We start from the raw sequence: 22,128 nt of genomic DNA, 5'->3' as shown, positions 1-22,128 counted from the left end.
AATTACTCTACTGTTACCTCAAACTCAAAATTTTTATAAATTAAAAGAAATGATTGCCAGATAGTCAATTATAAAGGACAAAAAATGACAGTATGTTTTACACCATCTCACCAATATCATGTAGCACATAAATGAACTAAACGTGAAGTTTCAAGGAAAGACAAAATTTGTTTGTGATCTAGGTAGACAATTACAAGAATTCATATTGGAATTGAGACTTTTCACAATAAAAATCAATAAAAATTATTTTGCACATATTTCCAACATATATTTAATATGCTGGTTTTAATTGCTATCAATAGTATTATGTCAACCTTGAGCTGCAAAAAAAACATGAAAATTTTGAGGAACTCTTTTGAGATTAGTAAATTCAGAGTTATTTCTCAATTTATGCAATTGACCTTTGAATTCAATGTTTTTGAGTTGACATAAGAGTTAATGAGTTGGCGGGCAAGGGTGCAGACATGGCCAAGTCCAAGAACCACACCATGCACCACCAGTCCTGGAAATGGCACAGAAACAGCATCAAGAAGCCCCAATCACAAAGATATGAATCGCTTAAGGGGGTGGACCCCACGTTGTTAAGGAACATGCGTTTTGCCAAGAAGCATAAAAAGAAGGGCCTGAAGAAGATGCAGGCCAACAATGCTAAGGCCATGAGTGCAGAGGCCATCAAGGCCCTCATGAAGCCCAAGGAGGTCAAGCCCAAGATCCCAAAGATCGGCAGCTGCAAGCTCAATCACCTGGCCAACATTGTCCACCCTAAGCTCGGGAACCGTGCTCGTGCACGTATGGCCAAGGGTCTCAGACTCTGCCAACCAAAGTCCACAGCCAAGGATAAAACAAAGGCCCAGGCTCTGCTCCAGCTCAGGTTACTGTTCCCGGTCAGGCTCCCAGAGGTGCCCAGCTCCCACGAAGGCTCCTGAGTAGAGCTCTTCTAGGATGGAAGGACTGGTGTGACCCCTGGGCTGGCATGTGCACGGTGCTGGGTCCTCCTGTGCTATTTGTACAAATAAACCTGAGGCAGGAGCTGTCAAAAAATAAAATAAAATAAAATAAAAAAAGAGTTAATGTGTTGACTTCACTTGACAGAGGTAGTTTTTGAAATTGATATGCTATTATTTCAAAGTCATATCAATTCTTCTTAAAAAGAAAACCAGTTTTGCCAATATGAGCATGAATATTGAAGATAAATTACTTTTTGTACTTAATTTATTTACCAGAAATTACTTTAGTATATTTGCAACGACTTGAATGTTACTTTTCTTATAAAAAGTAAACTTTTGGTTTTGTAACAGTTTAGACTTAACAATAAATTGTGAAAACAGAATACAGAGTTCCCATATACCCATACCCAGTTCCCCCTATTATTTACATTTTACATTTGTATAGTACATTCGTTATAATTAGTGAACCGATATTGACATTATTGTTAATGAAAGTCCGTACTTTATTCAGATTTACTGGGGTTTTACCTAAGGTTCCTTTTCTTTTCCAGGACCCCATCCAGGATCCCATACTACATTTGGTAGTCATGGTTCCTTAAGCTTCTTGGCTGTGAAAGTTTCTCCGATTTTCCTTATTCTTGATGACTTTGACTCTTTAGAGGCATACAGATCAGCTGTTTTGTAGAATTCCTTCAAACGGGATTTGTCTGATTTTGGGGGAGAGGAAGATCACAGAAGTAAAGTGCCGTTTTCATCACATCATGTGAAGGACACATACTATCAACACTATTTATCTGTGTTGATGTTAACCTTGATCCCTTCGCTGAGGCAGTATTTGTCGGGTTTCTCCACTGTAAAGTTACATTTTTTCCCCCTTTCCATACATACTCTTGGAAAGGAAGTCTATAAGTAGCCCATACTTAAGGGGCCAGGAGTTATGCTTCACCTGTTTGAAGGCAGAGTATCCACACAATTTATTTGGAATTCTTCTATATGGAGTGTTGTCTAGTCTCCATTTATTTATTTATATAATCATTTATTTATATCAGTATGGATATTTATTCTATATTTTGGGTTAGAAACTCATACTATTTTACTTATGTTGTTGCTCAGATTGTTCCAGCTTTGGCCACTGGAACCTCCTTCAGCTGGCTCCTGTATCTCTTTGACATATTCCCATCATTTTGTGTGTATGTGTATGTGTGTGTGTGTTTAGCACTTCCTTACTTTCTGGCAATACAACATGCTCCAGCTCATCTTATAAAGGAAAACCATAGTCCTAGAATCAAGTATTTCTCTAAGGAGCTCAGGCTCCTTTTATTGGAGAATAGTATTAGAAACCAGGTATGCTTGTTACTACTGGGTGCCATTGCTTCTAGCCCTCTCAGATGACAGAGCAAGAAAAGACATGTGTGTGTATTAGCCTGTGACATTCTTTAAATATTTCTATGTTATCTGTATCTCTATTACACTAAACATGAGTTCATGATGATATCTTTTACTCTCTTACCATTACCACATGGATTATTCTAGCCCCATCCCCTTGCTTGTCTGTAACTTCCTGCCCCAACAGTAAGAAATTTGGCTCGTACTGTCCACCATCCATTTATTTAATTGTTCAATTCTAGGATTATGTGTAGTGGTATCTTAATTGTTAACCCATACTCCCATGGGATATAACTTTATCAATTAGAATATAATGCTAATGTACAGTTCTTTTGCCTTCAGTGTCATAGACTCCACTCATTTCAAAAGTTATTCAGGTCAGCACCTTTTCCCCCAACCCTGTCAGTGCAGATAGATTGCTTTGTCACATTCTATATCCCATCCTGGAATCACCCCAATTCCTAAATGACGTTTTAACATTTGCATACATTAAGGTTCACGTTTGTGTTGTTAAATTCTATGGACTTTGACAAATATATAGCGTCATGTATCCACCATTACAGTATCATACAGAATAGTATTACTGGCTAAAAATCCCCTGTGCTTCACCTATTCAACTCTTCCCATCCCCTGCCCCCACAACTACTGATTTTTTAATCATTTCTGTAGTTTTGCTTTTTCCAGAATTTCATATAATTGAAATCATATACTATACGGTCATTTCAGACTGGCTTTTTTCAGTAATTGAAATACATTTAAGATTCATCCTTGTCCTTTCATGGATTGAAGCACATTTCTTTTTATCATTCAATAACATTCCATTATGGATATACCAATATTTGTTTATTCATTCACATATTGAAGGACATTTTGACTGCTTCAAGTTTTGGCTATTATGAATAAAACTGCCATAAACATTCACATGGAGGTTTTTGTGCAGGCATAACTTTTCATATCTGTTGGGTACTCATCCCCATTTTCCAGTTGAGTAGAGAACAACTACGGTACCAACAGCTTTATAGATAGTAGGTCTTCAGTAAATATCGACTAATACATACATACATTATATTTCACAAAGGATAGATGGGATCTAGCTAGTTAGAAGAGGAGAACTTCCCAGTTCACATGTATGATTGAATCTTAGTGTAAGAGTCAAAGAAGACAATGATTTACTTGAATCTCCCAAATTACCTTTATCTTCTCTTTAATTATAGCTTTTATATCTAATTTAGGTAATTTTATTGTATTATTTGGTATTTCTTTACACAGTCACCCTTAAGAAAGATGTGTGAACTTCTCACAGTTTTTCTTTATTCAAATGTGTTTATCAGTGACCAAAGGCCTTATGTGAAGGAATACTCTTGAATTTAGTCCTTTTATCTAACATGATATTAGAAAGAAAAAAGAACTTCTGAGAAATTTCAATGAGAATTTAGTCTTTATATATTAAATCAGCATTTAAAATGCATTTTAAACGTGTGTGTGTGTACAAAATACGAGAGAGAATGGCGATAGTGGTAACTCTGGGTAACTACTGGGCAGCACCAATGAATATTTGGAAAGAGCACTAATTGAACTTGGTAGTTAATTTGCCACATGAAACTTTATCAACTTTCTTGAGATATGCTGAAAGCTTTAACTTTCTTTCCAGAAACAACAAACATTTCTTCTTTGATATCTAACAGTTCCTGTCCCTTTGTTTTACTTCTCTCCTTTCATCTACCTCTTTGCCACCTAAAAAATGACTTCTTTAATTTGCTACTGTAACAGGCAGTGGTATATTTCAAACTGATTTTTACAGACTAGCAATCCACTGCTTTTGATCCCAATTAAATCATCCTTCTCCAGGGACACCAGTTCCATTCTACAATTACAAGGAAGTAACCTAAGTGCCGTGGACTTATCTGTTTAAAATAAGGTCATTTAAGTTGATAGGTAACCTTTTAAAATTTAAGTACTTTACAATTTAAGTACTAAAATAAAATATTGATTAATGAGTCACATTTTGTGAGATGACCCTGCTCTCCCCTGTTCTCAAAATGGAATGGTGGTTGCCTTGGTACTACATATATTTTTCATGGATTTGCAATAATAAATAATGTGAACCCTAACGAAATTTTATATTGACTTGAGATATGCCCACTTTTTATAGTAGCTGGAAATAACTCTATTTGGAAAATAATTCAGATAACATCCAGATACTTTTAACTTTCTACAGCCTTGAGTAAGCAACTTGTAACTTATTTGACTCACAAAGTTTAAGGAGACTTCGCATTTGTATTCTTCATCATGAGATCTCTGATTTTAATCACTTTTGTTCTTGTTCACTGAATACTTCAGGCGTATTATCTTGCTAAAAAACAGGCAGTAGGAGGGGAAAAACTTTTTGGTAGTGTATACCTACCGTTATACTGTCATTGTATTTTACTACTGGAAAGAAGTTAATTATATATATTGAGCATATGTCTGTGAAACTTTGGAAAATGTCTTTTTAAACTGTTAAGCAAAACTGTTGAGGATAGAGAAAAAACTGAGGAAGTCAGGGGGAAAAAAAAAAAACCACCACCCACACAAGCAAAATCCAGTTTTAGAAGAGCAACAACAAAAAACAATTTGAAAATATACAATTTAATAGTAAAATTGCTGCTTTCTTTAAAGTACTTGAAAGAGCCATAATGACTTAAATTATTATTTTTTCTATAATATTGCCCAAAGTCTCCAATAAAAAAAATAACAAAACTAAAAAGTACCAGTTGAAAACTACTATCCTATTGCTCTATGCTTATAGATACCTTTGTATAGCCTTGTAAAAATGATTTTACAAACATACTTTCTGGATCTTTTTATCTCACTGAGACCATTTCTTTGCCATCTTTAATGGAACCATTCTGGCTGGAACTTAAATAAATTTAGTCTATTTCTGCTAAAGCAAAACCATGGGAACTTATAATTTTAGATCTTTGTTATACTGTCACGATAGAATAACAACTATCAAATAGTGAAACGACTGTTTAATTCATGGTCAGTTCTTTTAAAATATTTCTACCCATGATACATGTTCATCAATTATAAAAATAAAATGTCAATGGTCTATACGTATAGCCAACTTAGAATATATGTTGTGACTCTCTAAATGATTTTCTTTCATTCTCCGTCTGAACTGTTCAATACTCCAAATTTACATAAAGGTATTCTTTGAAATTTGCTCTCTAATAACTTGTGAAATCGTACTTTGAAAGTTATCATTGTTATGTATATATGTTAAAATTCACAATAAAAATAAATAAATAAATAAATAAACAAAGGTGATGGCATTGCCTACAGAATTCCCTTCATCTCAGCCATATGAAAGCAATCTATTCTGAAGCTGTCATTGTCAGATTAACACTTAAAATTTGTTTAAATATTTTAAAGTGAGAGTAGCACACCTAAGATGTATTTGATTAACTTTATTCTAATTGAATTGATATAAAGTGGACTTCCCAAATGGGCAGAATAACTGCTTAACATTAATTTTAGATACTAAAGGGAAAAAAAGCTGTTTATTTAAGTACATTTTAAGTAAGTGGTTTTATATATTTCATTATATACATACTATTTTCACATAAATGTTTATAATATTTGTCTTATAATATTAAAATATGGCAGGTATTTTAAACTTGACCAAAAAGAGTAGTAAATACAATATGATTGCTTCTCTAGTTTTTAGTTCCATTTTACATTCAACACTTAAGTTTTCATTAATTCCATTTCTAAAATAGTACACATCATTCTCCATTCCCTTACTATGTTTTTTTTTTCCTCATACTTATCGACCCATTATTAAATTAAATGTCCATTTTGTTATTTTTGCTATTATCTAGAATGTACAGTCTATGAGAAAAATGACTATTTCCTTTAGTGTTTTATCTTCAATACATTGAACACTGGCACACAATAGGCACTTAATGAATATCTGTTGAATGACAGAATGAATAATACTTATAACAGTATCTCATAGTACACTCCTCATTTTATAACAGGAAAGCAGGTTCAGAGGTGAGGTGTTACCCAACAGGATGAAGACCTCACAGCTAAAATCTACATCCTGCAACAATACTTCTTTTTTATTTTAATCAAGTACTATTTTTAATATCATCCTGGTTAGCAATATCAGATACTCCTTTTTCCCTCTGATTAATATTGTAATCACATTTGAGTAAAACTTAATTGTAAAATGACATGTTATTCCTAGAACTGTAAAATAGAGGTGACCTCAGTTGTGTCCCAATAAAAATTTTAACAAGTTATATTTGTTTCTTCTCAGAAAAAAATCTTGAAATATCATAGGTTATTATACTGTTCTTATTTCTGTAGCCTAGGTATAAACGATAGGATTATTGACCCTTTAAAAATGAGCTCATTTCTAAAATAAATGAATGATATTGTCTTAAACCAATTCACCAATATTTCTTTGCTTGATTTGGAAGTATTTATCACTGAAAACAGAGGAAATAGTTTAACTTTAATTGCTACTAGAGAACCAGTTCTGGAAGATCTTTGGTGACTAGCATACCCTCTTTATTTGTTGTTTTTCTTGAACTCTTCTGGGGTAAGTTTAGTTTTTACATTTCTGTTAACCCTTAATGTTCCTTTACAAAATATTTGGTTAAGTTTACTGTAGTATTCTACTTTTTAAAATCAGGAAAAATAGGGAAAAAAAAGAAAATTCTCAGTACAATAAGTAGACTATCATAACTTCACCTTAAATCCCTTGCCTTCTATCTGGGAAATGAGATTCCCATGACCACCTCCAGGGGAGAAGTCCTTCCACATGTTGTATAGAAAAGAGGTGACAACCGACTCCAGTATAGTTGTCATGGTCACCAAGAAAGACACAACTTACACAGGCACTGGATGGAACAATGTTTACTCACATAGAGAAAAGACAAAGCCAGGTCAGCTTAACTAGTGACCATCAGTCCCCCATGGCCAGTGGGTTTCACTCCACAGCCAACACAGGGAGATGGTCTACATTTCTCCTCTCTTGTGTGCTATAGGTGAGGGGCCCAGCTCCCTTCCCACTGGGAACAGGAATGGCAGCAGGCAAAGGGGGAAGGGGGGCAGTAGGGGGGTGGGCCAGGTGCCATAAATGTATATACCTAGCCAAATAGTCTCCCGTGAATGTTTACATGTGCTGAAGGCAAAAGAGGAAGGAATGTGCCAGCAGGCCACTGTCTGCCTGTCTGCTGGGGGATGTTTTATCTCCAGGCATTTCTGAGAAGGGAGTCAAGCTGCATCGTCATTCTGTCCTAGAAGCCAGGGTAATACATCTAACCTGAGTACAGAGTCCCTTGGTCTTTTCATTGTTTTTTTTTTCCCTTTTGTCCCAAGATTCGATCTTTGATACTTTGCATCTAGACCTCCAGTTTCTTGAATGAATCCTGTATTTTAATCCTCTGTTATAACCAAATCTTAATTGAAAGATAAATGCATAATTTCCCCTTCAGAAAAGTGACATTTTTCTACCATCTCTAGAATATTCAGTGGTACTGCCAACTTTCCATGTCCCAAGGGCTAACTTTTCAAGTTTGTGATGTTTTTCATTCCTCCCATAACAATCAGCAACCAAGTCACACCAAAACTCTCTCCTCTGTGTTTGTCCAATTCACCCTTCCTGCACATGTTCATGGACTTATCTGGAAACTAGATAAGGATTTTGAAATCGTGTCGGAACTGACCTACTTGACCCCCAGATTTTTATAAGCTTTTTGAACACCAGGCTCCATTTCAATAGTTATGCTATCTATCTATTTATCCTTCTATCTAGCGATCATCTATTTATTTATTTATATTATAAAGAAATTCCTCTACATAATTAAAAAATTAATGACACAGCATGATATTATATGAAAATTAAAACTTTGCCTCATCCCCTCAATGTCTACCTACTCCACAGTTCCACATCTCAGAAGAAGCTGCTTTTAGTCATTTTTGGGTTTTTTGTTTCTTCTGGTAGTTGCTCACATAATTCCACAACATCTTTATAGTTTTTTTCTTGGTTTATTCATGGAGAACATATATATAAAAGATAAAAATGAGGAAATCAAACTCAGCTTCCTCCCATCGACCCTCCCCTCCCCTTTACTAATTTTGTAATTTATATTATATTGGCATCTCTACTGGTTACATTTATAATTTTAAATTAGATGTTTGCAACTCTGTGCCTTTTTTCCAGTATCTTTAGACTCTTCACTATATTAGAAAAGGAAATTTGGTTAATACCTTTGGACTTTTCATTGTATTAGGAGAGAAATTTAGTATCCCTACATCACCTCACACCTGCCCTCACTGCTCAACTCTACCCCTTGACTTCTGTCAGGAATACCATAACTTTCACATGGCTTTGGTCTCTAACATTGTTTAAAATATTTTGATTATATAAATATTACACACCACAGATCCTACTGGTGAGATAGTACCACAGAAAACTTTTATAGATTCTTATTCCCAAGACTGGAGTGTATTCACCAGTTTTCAGAATATTTTGTTATTATTTAACATGAATTAATTGGCCTAATTAATTATTCAGTGGAATAAACCTTTAGTAATTAGTTTCCTTCCTTGTAATTGTGCTTATTTTTCTCTGTCTTTGCTCACTATTTCACCCATTCCTCATATATTTAGAGTCACAATGTACATAATAAAGTAGAGGTGCAGAACTTTCTTGAGAAAGCCTTGCCTGCCACTGCCCATATTAGCATCACCCCAGTTCCACCATTTCTTCACGTATACAGACTTCCTATCTGACTATTCCACATCCCTTTAGAGCTTACAGAAGCACTGGACCCATATGTTACTTTATATTTATTCTCTACTTGTTTATCTTTTGATGTAATAATTCTACTGTGGAGTCTGTGCAGCCATGGCCTACGTATCTATATGGTCAGTTCTTGTTACCACAAAGCCCAGTAAAATTTTGTATATAGAGCAAGTGCTCATTTAGATGATGGAAGATCTTTCAGGTTTTGGTTAATGGGGACAGGAACTGGAAACAGTTGGAACTTTCTGAGATTTTCATGGTAACCATATATGCACTGGATAGTCTAGGGATGAAAATGAAGTCAAGAAATGGTACACACGACTCAAACCAATTCTTTCTCTGTCTCTCTGTTACATACACACACTACCACATACACAAATCTTCAAAAATTATTTCTAATATGTCTCAATTTTAAAAAGATTTTATAATTTTAAAAAGATTTTATATCTCTAAAAAAGTGCATGATTACAATAGTTTAAAAATAAACAAATGAGGGAAATAGGGGTATGGAACATAAAGAAAATAGATAAATCTAGAAAAAGGTTAAGATATAAATTTTGTGCTCTTAACACACTGTCAAATGCTGGTAGTAGGTTGTAAATCTGACTCTGAACTTCTTAACCACCAAAGCAATGAAGGAGACAAATACAGTTATGAGTCACAATGTCCAAAAGATTAAAAAAAGAGAGATGTTTCTTGATTCTCTGACCTGTGAAAAATTTCTCCCATGAGTCCTCATGAAAGGAGCACTCTGTAATGTAGAAGATTATTTTCTATATCCCTACAATGAATGCAGTCAACAGTTTATACAACATACAATCAATTCTGAAAGAGTCCAAAACAATGTGGTCTGGTTTTGCAGGTCTCTGGTGGCCTGACTTAATCCAAAGATGAATTTTTCCCCAAACCTCTATTATGAAATATTTCACATGTACAGAAAAACTGAGCAAATAATACCGTGAATAACCACATCTAGTTTGAAGAGCCATGAACACATTTTACCATGTTTGCATTACCCATCTGTCTGTCTGTCTATCTCTATTTATCCTGAACCATGTGAAACTAAGTTGAGGATTAAAAATTTTTAATGCTCTAAGGAGCAGATGTAAGCTGCATAACAGTACCTCCATATATAATGAAAACATGTCATTTCTCAGCCTGAGGTTTTCTGTAACTAAACTTCCAAGAAGGTGTCTTTAGGACTAATAACCATGAAAGAGTACGATTTAAAGAAAGGTAAGCAGAGAGATCAAAGACACATTCTCTAGTAAGGAACAGGGTGATGCTGTTGTAACTTGCCCAATAAAGGAAGATCTATAGTCTATCATAATCAACTACATCAATGATATGGAGATACACACAGGCACACACATACCAAAGAAAGTACTTTCTCTTTTTCTTACTTCAAAAGTAATTTTTGTGATATGAGGAAAATAGAATTGGGGTTGACAATATAATCTGATCAGAATAAATGAGGTCAAATCACTTTATTTAATCCTTTAACTTCTAGGTCTTCCACTCACATAAATAATATAAGTAAAAAATATTTCAACCGTGTCTTAGTCATTCCCTCTAAGTGGCCTTTTCAGCAGTTCACAATCAGAAATAACAGCATTTAAATTCAGTTGCCCTTACTGAACCCTCAATGAAAACAGAATATGAGAAGCCAAGAGTAAGACAGCCATTTGCACGTTGGAATTCATTCCTCAGTGGAATACAATTAGTGGAATTCCGTTCCATAAAAAAATAAAATAAAATTTCAAGTAGAAGCCTCCATTCTTTGCTATATGATATATAGTTAGAACATCTAACAAGGACTGGACTTACTAATAAACTTCCAGAAACAAAGCTTGGCAGAGAGCTGTTCACTGATTTGTTCCTGATTTCACTGTGAGTATTAATGACAGTTCAGAAAATGAAAACAATGCAGATTTATGAAAATACCAAGATGGCCCTGGATCCAACAGTTGCTGTACTTTACAGCACAGTGAAAAGCCATTTGGAAATAAACCCTTAATTTTCATGAGAGCCTCTCAGGTGTATGCTTCTGTTTGGCGAAGTCATTCCACAAACGTGGTTCATTAGCCATAATATTATCATAACCAGCTATGTCAATGATATGGACCTTCTTAAGAGAAAAATAAAAGATTTTAAAATCCTTTCACATTAAATTATCATTTTCAGTAGTCCCATTAGCTCAGTAGCTCAATGCCTTAAAATTGCCTCTGTAAGACATGCATGTAGATGAACAGCTCCTTGAAGTACAAAAGTATTGACCATCCAAATCACTGTTTATAGTCAGACACCCTTTCAAGACATTTAGCCATAGGTATCTGATGACTAGGAGAAACTACCTCTGAAGTCTTCAATTTATAAGGAAAGAACCAACCAGACAATACTGAAAAATGAGTTTTAAAAAATTACATGGAAAATTCCTGGTGAGGGAAGATTCTTATGTGCTCTTTGGGGCTTTGGATAGGAGTATCCTTAAATTTCAGCAGGTTGTGCGCACGCACACATACACACACTAAATTCTGTACCTCATTTTGCATTGGAAATAACAGTGATCTTTTTACAATTTTAAAGTGATTTAATGTAAATTTACCCAGCTGAGTAATGAAACCTACTTTCTGAGGTAGATAAGTTAGGCATTATTATTTTTATTTTTCTGATTAAAAAAATAACTTTCAAAAGACTTAGCCTAAGTTACTCAGTAAGTGGTTGATATGGGTGTAGATTTGGTCTTCTAAACCAAGTTGCTGCAGAATCATAACAAAAGAATATAATGCAATTGAAATTTGTTTGTTTACTTTTAGTGCTTACAAACTGAACATACAGTGCTATATCCAAGGAGCACACAGTTTGTATGTCAGTGAATCATGTCACACAGCCAACCCCCTCTGATATGTCAAGATAAAATACTGTATAGATCTTAGTTCTTGTCTTTCTTAATTGATACTAATTCTGGGAGCTCATCCTGTCTTCATAGTCATTGAGCTTTAGTCACTGTATCGTTTTTTCCCCAGTATGGGCATATTCACAAATGTACTCTTAATTTCCAGCAGTGATGAAAATTGTTGTATATAGTGTCTGATGGTATTTCTGATGCCAAAACAAATGAGTGAATAGATTCTAGGCTTTTGCAAAGAATGTAAATTATATAGCTTTGTGGTATAATTAATGTCAGTAACTAGTGCCTCAACTTCCTCACTTCTTTATTCAAATGACCTTTCATTTTGCCTTCTAGACCATGGTGGTTTTATTTTTTTTTTTGTATTTTTCTTTTTAATTATAGTTTTATTATGGCAAAAATATACAAATTAGAGCCAATGAAGGTACACGTAGAGCAAAGACTGGAAGGTTTCCAAACATGAAACTTCCATCATCCCAAGGGATGTTAGACCATGCTTTTTGAAAGTATTTTTAAATATTATTATTTAATTTCAAATATATAAAAATTAACATTTTGGTGTAAAATTGTATGAATTTTATCACATGTGTAGATTCATGTAATCATCACCATTATCAGGATACAGAACAGTTGCATTACCTCCCCAAACACTCTCATGCTATCACTTTATGGTCAGCCACTGCCCTTAGCCTTAATCCCTGGCAACCACTGATCTGTTTGTTTTCCATCACTATGGTTTCTCATTTTGAAAGTCATAAAAGTGGAATCATACAGTATGTAACCTCCCAGACTAGGTTCTTTTACTCAATACAATGCCTTTTGGATTCCTCTAAGTTATGTATATCAATAGGTTGTTCCTTTTTAGTAGTGAGTAACATTCCATTGTATAGATATAGCACATGTACCAGAGTTTTGTTTTGTTTTTTTAACCTCTTCATCCACTGAAGGAAATTTAAGTTGCTTTCAATTTGGGCTATAAATATTTGCATATGATTTTTTGTGTGAACATAAGTTTTCATTTCTCTAGGATAAAAACATAGGAGTGATGTTGCTCAATGATATAGTAAGTGAATGCTTGACTTTATAAAAAAGTTGCCAAAATGTTTTCAGGGGGGCTTTATTATTTTGCACTCCCCACAGCAATGTATGAGTTCCAGATGCTTCACACCCTCACCAGCACTTGGTAATGTCATGACTTCTTAAAAGTGTGTAGTGTATATCATCATAATTTTAATTTACATTTCCCTAATGGCTAATGATATTAAACATTATTTTATGTGATTATTTGCCTTCCATATATCTTCTTTGGTAAAGGGTCTTTTAAAGTCTTTTCCCTATTTTTAAATTAGGTTATTTTTTCTTACTTTTGAGTTTTGTGATTTCTTTTTATATTCTACATACAGGTGTTTTCTCTGATACATGATTTGCAAATATTTTCTCCCAGTCTATAGCTTGTCTTTTCATTCTCTTAACAGCATCTTTCACAGATCATTACTCCTGTATTTTTTTTCTAAATGTTTTATAGTTTTTCATTTAGATCTGTGATCCAGGGAGTTAAGTTTTTATATGTGATGTGAGGTTTAGGCTGAGATTCTTTTTTTTTCTTTTTCTTTTTTTTTTTCCATATAGATATCTATTTGTCCCAACATTGTTTGTTGAAAAGACTTTCCTCTCTCTCCACCTAATTGCCTTTCCACCTTTGTCAAAAATCAAATGGCCATATTTGTATGGGTTTATTTCTATTGACCTATGTACCTATCCCTTCACCCATACCATACTGTCTTAATTACTGTAGCTTTATAGTAAGTCTTAAAATAGGTTAGTATGATTATTCTAAATGTATTATTTTACAAAATTGCTTTGGCTATTCTAGTTCCTTTGCTTTTTATATAAATTTTAGAATTAGCTTGCCTATATCTACAAAAAAATCCTGATGGAATTTTATTTGGAATGGCACTAAATCTGTACACAAATTTAGGGAGAATTAATATTAACAACGGTGGGTCTTCCAATCCAAGAGCACAGAGGGATCTCCATTTATTTAGGTCTTCTTTGATTTCCGTCATCAGCATTTAGTGGTTGTCAGCGTACAGATCCTGTGCTTTTTAGAAATATGCCTAGATATTCCATTTTTTGAAGCTTTTGTTTTAGTTTGTTTACAAAAAGCAATGTAACAAAAGTGCTAACAGCTTAGTTTCAACCATATTACGAGATACAAATTTCAAAGAGGATTTGTTCATCTTTAGGTGATACCCACCCAGCAATACCTGATAGAGTACAGATAGAACAGTCACTACTGGAAAGCATCAAGTATACCAATTTTATTTTGCAATAAATTACCAGTTGACAACAACAACAAAATGTTAGCCCAATATACCACATGGACCCATAGTCACATGCTGCCATATTAGTCTGGTTTTGTTATTCCTGCTAAAAATGAAAGCAAAACATTTATATAGAGGTTCTGTATCTGAAAACCCCAGGAAAAGAAGCATCATTCCTTAAACCAGGGAGTTGTAAAGGTCCAGATAATAAATATTTTAGGCTTTGCAGTTATAGATGCTTTCTGTCGCATATTATTAGCTTTTTTTTCAATCTGTATTAGTTTTTATTGCTGCTGTTAACAAATTACCACAATTTGATATGCAAATTTATTATCTTACAGTTGTCAGCAAAGTGGCACTCCTTTTTGTAGGTTCTAGGGGAGAATTTGTTTCCTTGCCTTTTCCCATTTCTAAAGGCTGCCCACATTCTTTGGTTCATGGCCCCCTTCCTCCACCTTCAAAGCAAGCAAAGCAGCATCAACTTGACCCTGCTTCCATCCTCGTATCTCACTCTGACCATAACCTGGAAAGTTTCTCCACTTTTAAGGACCTATGTGATCAGAATAAGTCCATCCAGATAACCCAGGATAATCTCTCATCTCAGGTCTACTGCAGCTGCCTCTTATCAGCTGTGGAAGTTCCCTTCCATTCCCAGCTTGCTGAGAATTTTAATTATGAATTAAACTAATCACACCTGCAAAGTCCCTTTTCCATGTTTATCCACAGGTTCTGGGGATTCAGACCTGAGCACTTTTGGGTGGGAAGGGGGCATCATTTTATGACGCATAATTTTATGTGTTGGTTTGGCTAGGTTATAGTGTTAAATTGTTTGGTCAGACACTGGCCTAAATGTTGCTGTGAAGGTATTTTGCAGATGTGATTACCACATACAGTCAGTTGAATTTAAGTAAAGCAGATTACCATGGATAATGTGAATGGGCCTCATTCAATCAGTTTAAGTCTTGAAGAGCAAAGAACTGAGGTTTCCAGAGGAAGAAATTTTGCCTACCCTACGAATTTCAGACTTACCAGACTCTGCAATTGCATAAGCCTATTCCTTAAAATAATAGCGTTTCTGTTTTTCTTGGAGAACCCTAATACATCAGCTCACCATACAACCCTTTACAAATGTAAAATTCATTCTCAGCTCCCGAGGTCATGCAAAAACAGGCCACAGGCCAGATTTGGACTACCCTAAACTATGCAACTATGCAACTAGTTACATGAAGGAAAACTTTAGTTCTTCATTTCCTTTGTTTTTACATGTTAATAGAGAAGCTAGAAAACACCTTATATAATGAAAATGAAGGAAAAAACTTTCTTTTTAATCTTTATAATATGGGAAATGAATCAGTGCCCTTTATAATGAGTGAGAATACATGATTTTTCAGATGCTAACAAAAAAGTGTTTTCACACTTATAATGAAGATTTACTTGAATTGCTAGATTTTGGATACAAGTTTTAAAAATTATTATATATTTGAATATACTTGTCAATCATACAACTTAAGAGTTTATTCATTATATGTTATAAAAACTTTTATCACTTTCTAGCCTGGTGAATATTCTCCTCGGTGTTCAAAATATAAAATACAAAAGCAGCTTTTTCTCTTTACTCACAGCAGCATATTGATTTTTTTTTCTAAGTTCAGTTCTTTATATATAATTTTTGGTTTCCATTAGAATAAATTCAACACATCGATAATTTAGAATCTGGCAAGATTTATTCAATTTCCTATAAAACTGAGGGACTTAATTAAGCAGATTGCTATTTTTTAATTTCAAAGTTTTTCAAGTTATTCAGTATTTGACATTAATTTTTAAAATAATCAACCTCTAAATGCTTTGGACTTGTGGATTTCCAGCGCATTAACTGATAATAAAGACAACTTTAAAAAATGAAGTACAGAAAGATTTTCACATATTTGCTACATCCATAAAAAACAAAAAGGAAAGAGTACTAATATAAAGTTTATTTAGAAGTTGTCATTTATTTTTATATCTTATAATTTGAAATATGTTTTGGAAAAAATCAGTGACATCATTCTTAAATCCTCTTAATTGTCATTTATTATTACCAGCATATATATTTTTAAAATTTTCTTTTTTTTTCCATTTTTTATTGTGAACTTTAACATAAGTACATAACAGTAATAACTTTCAATGTACAATTTCACAAGTAGTTAGCAAATCTCAAAGAATGTCTTGGGTCACAGTTCCACAACTTCAGCTATTTCCATTATTGTAAAATATAACATACATACAGAAAGGTGTCATGTCTCAATGTACAGCTCAACAAGCAGTCATATAAGTAATTTCATAACTTGTTATGGGTTACACTTCCACAATTTCAGTTCTTTTCTTGTTATGAAATATAGGGTATATACAGAAAGGTGACGACCTTCAAGGCACAATTCAATGAGCAGCTATAGAGCAAATCCCAAGAGATGCTATAGGCTACAGTTCCACCATGCCATTTATCTCCTTCCAGCCATTCTAACACCCCAGCTTCCAAAAATATATATATATATATAATTATATAAAGTTTCAGTATTCATAGACCTTTGTTCAATCTTATCTTGTTTGTTGCTACTCCTTCCTCTCACTTAATCTCTTTCTCCATCTTCAGGGGTGTCTAGGCAGTGAGCACCCTAACTTGTTCATATTGAAAGGGGGTGTCGACAGTATGGGGAAGGGGACTGCATCTGATAGTTGATCTTAAACAGGCTGTTGCCTCTGGGTTTTAGGACTTCCCTGGTCTAGGAACACTTTAGTGAATTTAAGTTTCTGAAAGTTAAAACTTAGTGAGTGCAACCAGCATATCTTTAACTTATTAAGAAATTACTATTTATTGTTCACTGGTTAAACTTTAACATGACTTTACTGTGAGTTTAATGAATGGAAAGAAACAAAAAGGCAATTCTTTACATTTTGTTATAGATAAAGGTGAGTTTGTTGTTAATAAGAAAAAGGTTAGCACTAAAATTTAATAGGGGGTTATGTTATCTTTATCCAGAATGATAAGGAGCATAAAGAACTCTGAGTCCAATTTTCCCATTCTAGACCATTTTGATGTTTTTAAAATGCACAGTTCATTATTAAATACTTCTTTAGGAAAAAAAAAGTAAAACTTCGTTTATCACTGTTAATATTATCACTGCTGCTATGTATAAATGGTATTCTAATAATGTAAGAGGGCTTAGTTCATAATAATGGGACAACCAGCTGGTGAAATCTGGCTCAGTAAGAGCCATTTTTAAGTTCTTAAGTTTTGCAGTCAATTTTTTGAAATCGAAATTTTTTAACCTAATATATAGATATTGATTGTAGATGTTCTGGAGTAGAGAAAGTTGGTGTACAGTCTCCAGGGTAGAATATGACCAACAATATAATCTTCCTTCCTGAGCATTTTAAAATTGACTTCTCACAGAAATATTCCCAATATTTGAAAAGAATCCTATACTTCTAAACACCTAAACTTGGAATAGTTATGTGAGGAGAAATTTTCTGTAACATCTCAGGAAAACAGTTTATCAATTCCATTATCCAGCCTTTCTTTAAAAAAAAAAAGTTAACTATGTCACTTAGAGAAGCTTCACGGAATCTTCAATTCTCCTTTATCTTGAAAAACTGAGGGAAAATCTCTATGATTTATGTTTTGCAATGTACTTGAACTAAGAGATTTCGGGTAAGTAAACCACTGAACTTCACAAGAAACATGGAGTAATTAAGATTTAGGAATTAAGACTTAGGAGTACTTTACCAATTATTTTTCTACTTGTACTCCCTGAAATCTCAGAATATTTCTTACTCTTTAAATTGAAAAACACATTTCTGAAACTGTGCCAACCAATCTGTTTGACTAAGTCAAATATCCTAGAGCCTGTCTCACATGATTATTCTGGAAATTGCTGTTGGTTGATTCTCATTGTGGTTTCTTCTAAAAAACATATAAATGTTTTTGGAGTCTATAAGTGGAGTAGAGATTAAGCGTTCCACCCAACATTACATTTTCTGGGTTGCTCAACTATAGTGTTGAAATAGATCATCTACCAAATGCTAAGATGACTGCTGAATGTCGTTTCATTCATGGAGCATATATTTGTATGAACTGTGTATATTCTGAAGAGTATAAGACTTTGAGTCAGTAAAATGAGCAGATCTAGTACTAAATTTTAAGTGGATAGACTGAAATCCCTCCCACTCCCCCCAACAAAAACATATTTTTGTATTTTCACCGTAAATATTAAATTATACTTTATCTGTTTAAGGCATTTGTGGTTGAGAGGCATCATTCTTTAAGGCATACAAGCATGTTGTGCCCCATTTAATAAGAGGTAGGCACTGACTGTGCTTCTGACAGGGATAAAGTTCATGGACTGAGAAAAAGATACCAGCATGTTGCTGATTGAATGTTACGGTCACAAAGCTTTATCACATCAAGGCTCCTGATCCCCTCTCCAGGTGAATAACCTCTGCAGTGGCAACACTCCTCCACCGACCTGGAAGCAAGTCCTCCCCCAACCCCACCACTGATACCAAAGGACTGCATGATCCACCATGCCTATCTGAATTAATTTTCCTTCACTCACCACATAACCTTTTAGTTTCCATCAAGTCAATTTCCTTAGTGTATCCCTCGTGCAATGTTTTTTCCTACTCCCCTTAATTTTCATAGTCTGTCATTTTTTCTGATCTACTTTCCTACCCCTCATAATCTTAAATTATTCTAGGCCATAAAGTTCCAGCTGAATTGGTCCTTCTCCTTGAAAGTGACCACCAGGTATCTTCTATTAACACAGACATTCAAGAGATATGCAAAACTAAAACAGTGACACTCATCATAGTAAATTTATTTTTTAGTTTTGGAAAATGTGGCTATTTTCATAAACTATGTCATTTATGTTAACAGCCAGTGGGATTATAACTATTATTTTTAACGAATTAACAAATACATTTTGTTTTTCTTAGTTTTAATATCCAATATGGTAAATATCAATAGCTATAACCTGCGTAAACAAGAGCTCTTAGTTGTCTTCAACAATTAATAAAAGTGCAAAGGAGTCTGGAAACCAAAATATTTGAGAACCACTGGGGTAGCTGACTCTCCCCTGGTTTCAATAAGCTTATTCACATCATCAGAGAGACACAATAAACACATGTACCACATATGAATTGCAGCAATATTTATTTCTACATGGTTTGTCTAGTTTATTCTTTTTTTTTTTTGTAATGGTTCTTTACTCTAATATTTCCCAGTCCTCTTACATTCTAAAAAGTGACCATCATGAATATCACAAAGTAAAATTGGCCCATAATAAAACACAAAGCAAATATAAACTTTCATGTTGTCATGTGATTGTCCCATTGACAATAACTAGGAGGTCTTTTTGTCTAATACTTTGATTCTAGGCAGCATTGAACTGAGTATTTAACAACAATAATAACAATAATAGCATTATGACTAACACTTATTATTAAACACTTGTTATATACCAGACATTGTCCTAAGTAATTCAAATGCTTTATTTCTCTTAATCCTCATTGAAACTGTAGCTCTATATACAAAGAAACTTAACTAAGGTCACGCAGCTAGAAATTAGCATAACCTGCTTTAGAACATTTTCCTAATTCTTGATCATTTTAATGTGTTTCTATGATATTACAATACGTTATTTTAAACCCGTTTATACTATTAAACCAAAGGGTAAAGAAAAGTTGATGCATTTTTTTCCAATTAGATGTCATTTCCAGTCAATACTAACACTGAATCAGATTTACTGAAATTATTGGAAAATGGTACTTATCTATCTACATTTGTTCAACTAAATAATGGATTTAATACTTCGCTGTTAAGAGAGTCAATTGGTTATTATTAGAAAGAGTTCTGCATGAAATGAGGAATGCAATATGTATATGAAATGGTAATTCTATCCAATAGAATTCAAAAATTCTTGAACTTAACATAATGCCTGAGCATAATTTATACAATTTCATTTCAATCTGCAATTTGAAATTGGTTACATATTTATGACATAACTGAAGTTTGATGCAAGCATGACTTTCTTATTCCATGTCTCAGCTATTATAATTTTAACATTAAATGGTTTGTCATTTTTTATTAACTAGACTTTGTTTCTTGATGACAAACTTGAGGAATAGTCCAGAGTTTTATAAATACCTGCCAATTTTGTGTAAATTTTTGGTCACACATAAAATAATTTCCTTTTTTCAGTTGGGTTGAATTTGCTTTCAAGTATATGAATCACATACATAAATATAAGTCATAAATATTATTCAACACATGCTTCAGCATTTCCCTTTTCCTGATGTTTTATTAATGACATTTTTCAAATCAAATTTAACTTCTCTTTGGTTCAGTCTCTAAACAGGAAATCAGTTCACTAAGCAGAGATCTGATGACAAAAGAACTGCTCGCTTAAAGGATGCTTTAAAATACTTTGTACATAGAAAAAAAAATGCAAGCCTCCAGATTTTTCTGACCTTAATGATTTGATTTTTCAGTTTGGCTTTAACTGTGAATGAAAAACTTTGTAAAGCCTATAATCCATCAATATTACATTTTTTGGAGCCTGAATTTCATACAACATCAAAGTATTTTTATGGCTTTGATATTTTTTTCCTCCCTTAATTATGTCAGTCCTGGATACGTTGCATTTAATACTCTTTTCCTGGCCTGCTATTAAAAGCAATTAACACTTAACATTGAACATATCTAGAATTCCTGACATCTGTTAGTGAAACCTTATTTTGACTGATCAGTTTGGTAGTGTTTGATCTAGAGCAAGAGAGGAATATATCTTTAAATGCCATATGTAAATTGAAGATTATCTGTTCTGTGTAGCTATATGTATGTATGATAAGCACATTTAGAAAACGTGCATGAATGGAACATCTTGTTGTCCTGTTAGAACCCTGGGATGTCTTCTCTTTGCACTTAGAACAAAATGCAAACCCTTAAACTTTGCTTATAAGAACCTAAATGATGTGGTTTTGCCTGCAAGGAGCTTATAGTCAACTTGGGAAGACATGCATTAAACAAATGCTTGTAAGTACATAGTTATAAAAAGTCTTAAGTTGGATGAAGGAGAATGAAGAGGACTCTGAGAGAGGTTAACCTGAGGAACTTAAATTAGATTGATGGGATCAAGGAAAATCTCTTTGAGGAAATGATATTTAAGTTATGACTAGGTATGGAAGCCTGGAGAAGAGTAGAGAAAAGAGCATAGCAAAGGAGAGAAAAGTTTGTACAAAAGCTTGAGAAAGGAAAGCTCTTCATGGAGCTAGAGGAACAGAAAGTTTTGGTGGATCATACAGAATGTAGTAAAATGAAGTGCTCAATTATATTAGGCAGAGTTCATTCTTCATATATCTCATTTCCTCTGTGCCTATTATAGCGCATGCTGTTTATTAGATGACCAGTGAAATATGTGCATAAACAAGTTCAATGGTAAGTAATAATTTCTAAAATGGGGGTGGGTAGTAATAGTGGTATCTACCTCATGAGATTATTAGTAATAAATAAAATCATTCAATAAAATGTGCTGATCTCAGAACCTGGCACATAGAAAATGCTTGATAAATTCTAGCTTAAAAACATTGATGTTCTTGCTTTGCTCTTGAACTATTCTAAATGACTAGCACATGATATGTTAGAAAGGAAACCACATTGACCACTTTTAGGTGAAATAATCCCTGTGCACTGCTAAAATAATTCTTATTAATTACTCAAGTTAA

General features: G+C 33.7%; 1 protein-coding gene and 1 pseudogene across 1 annotated transcript in view; both read left to right on the top strand.

Annotated features, from left to right (window-relative positions):
- MAGI2 (membrane associated guanylate kinase, WW and PDZ domain containing 2) overlaps positions 1-22,128 on the top strand; it is a 1,506,415-nt gene that overhangs the window by 657,224 nt on the left and 827,063 nt on the right.
- LOC119534311 lies at positions 16-1,106 on the top strand (annotated as a pseudogene).

The sequence above is a fragment of the Choloepus didactylus genome, chromosome 5 (genome assembly GCF_015220235.1).
Source record: "Choloepus didactylus isolate mChoDid1 chromosome 5, mChoDid1.pri, whole genome shotgun sequence".
NCBI classification, from domain to species: domain Eukaryota; kingdom Metazoa; phylum Chordata; class Mammalia; order Pilosa; family Megalonychidae; genus Choloepus; species Choloepus didactylus.
The sequence above is the reverse complement of the archived record's forward strand: the minus strand, read 5'-3'. Positions and strand labels throughout refer to the sequence as shown.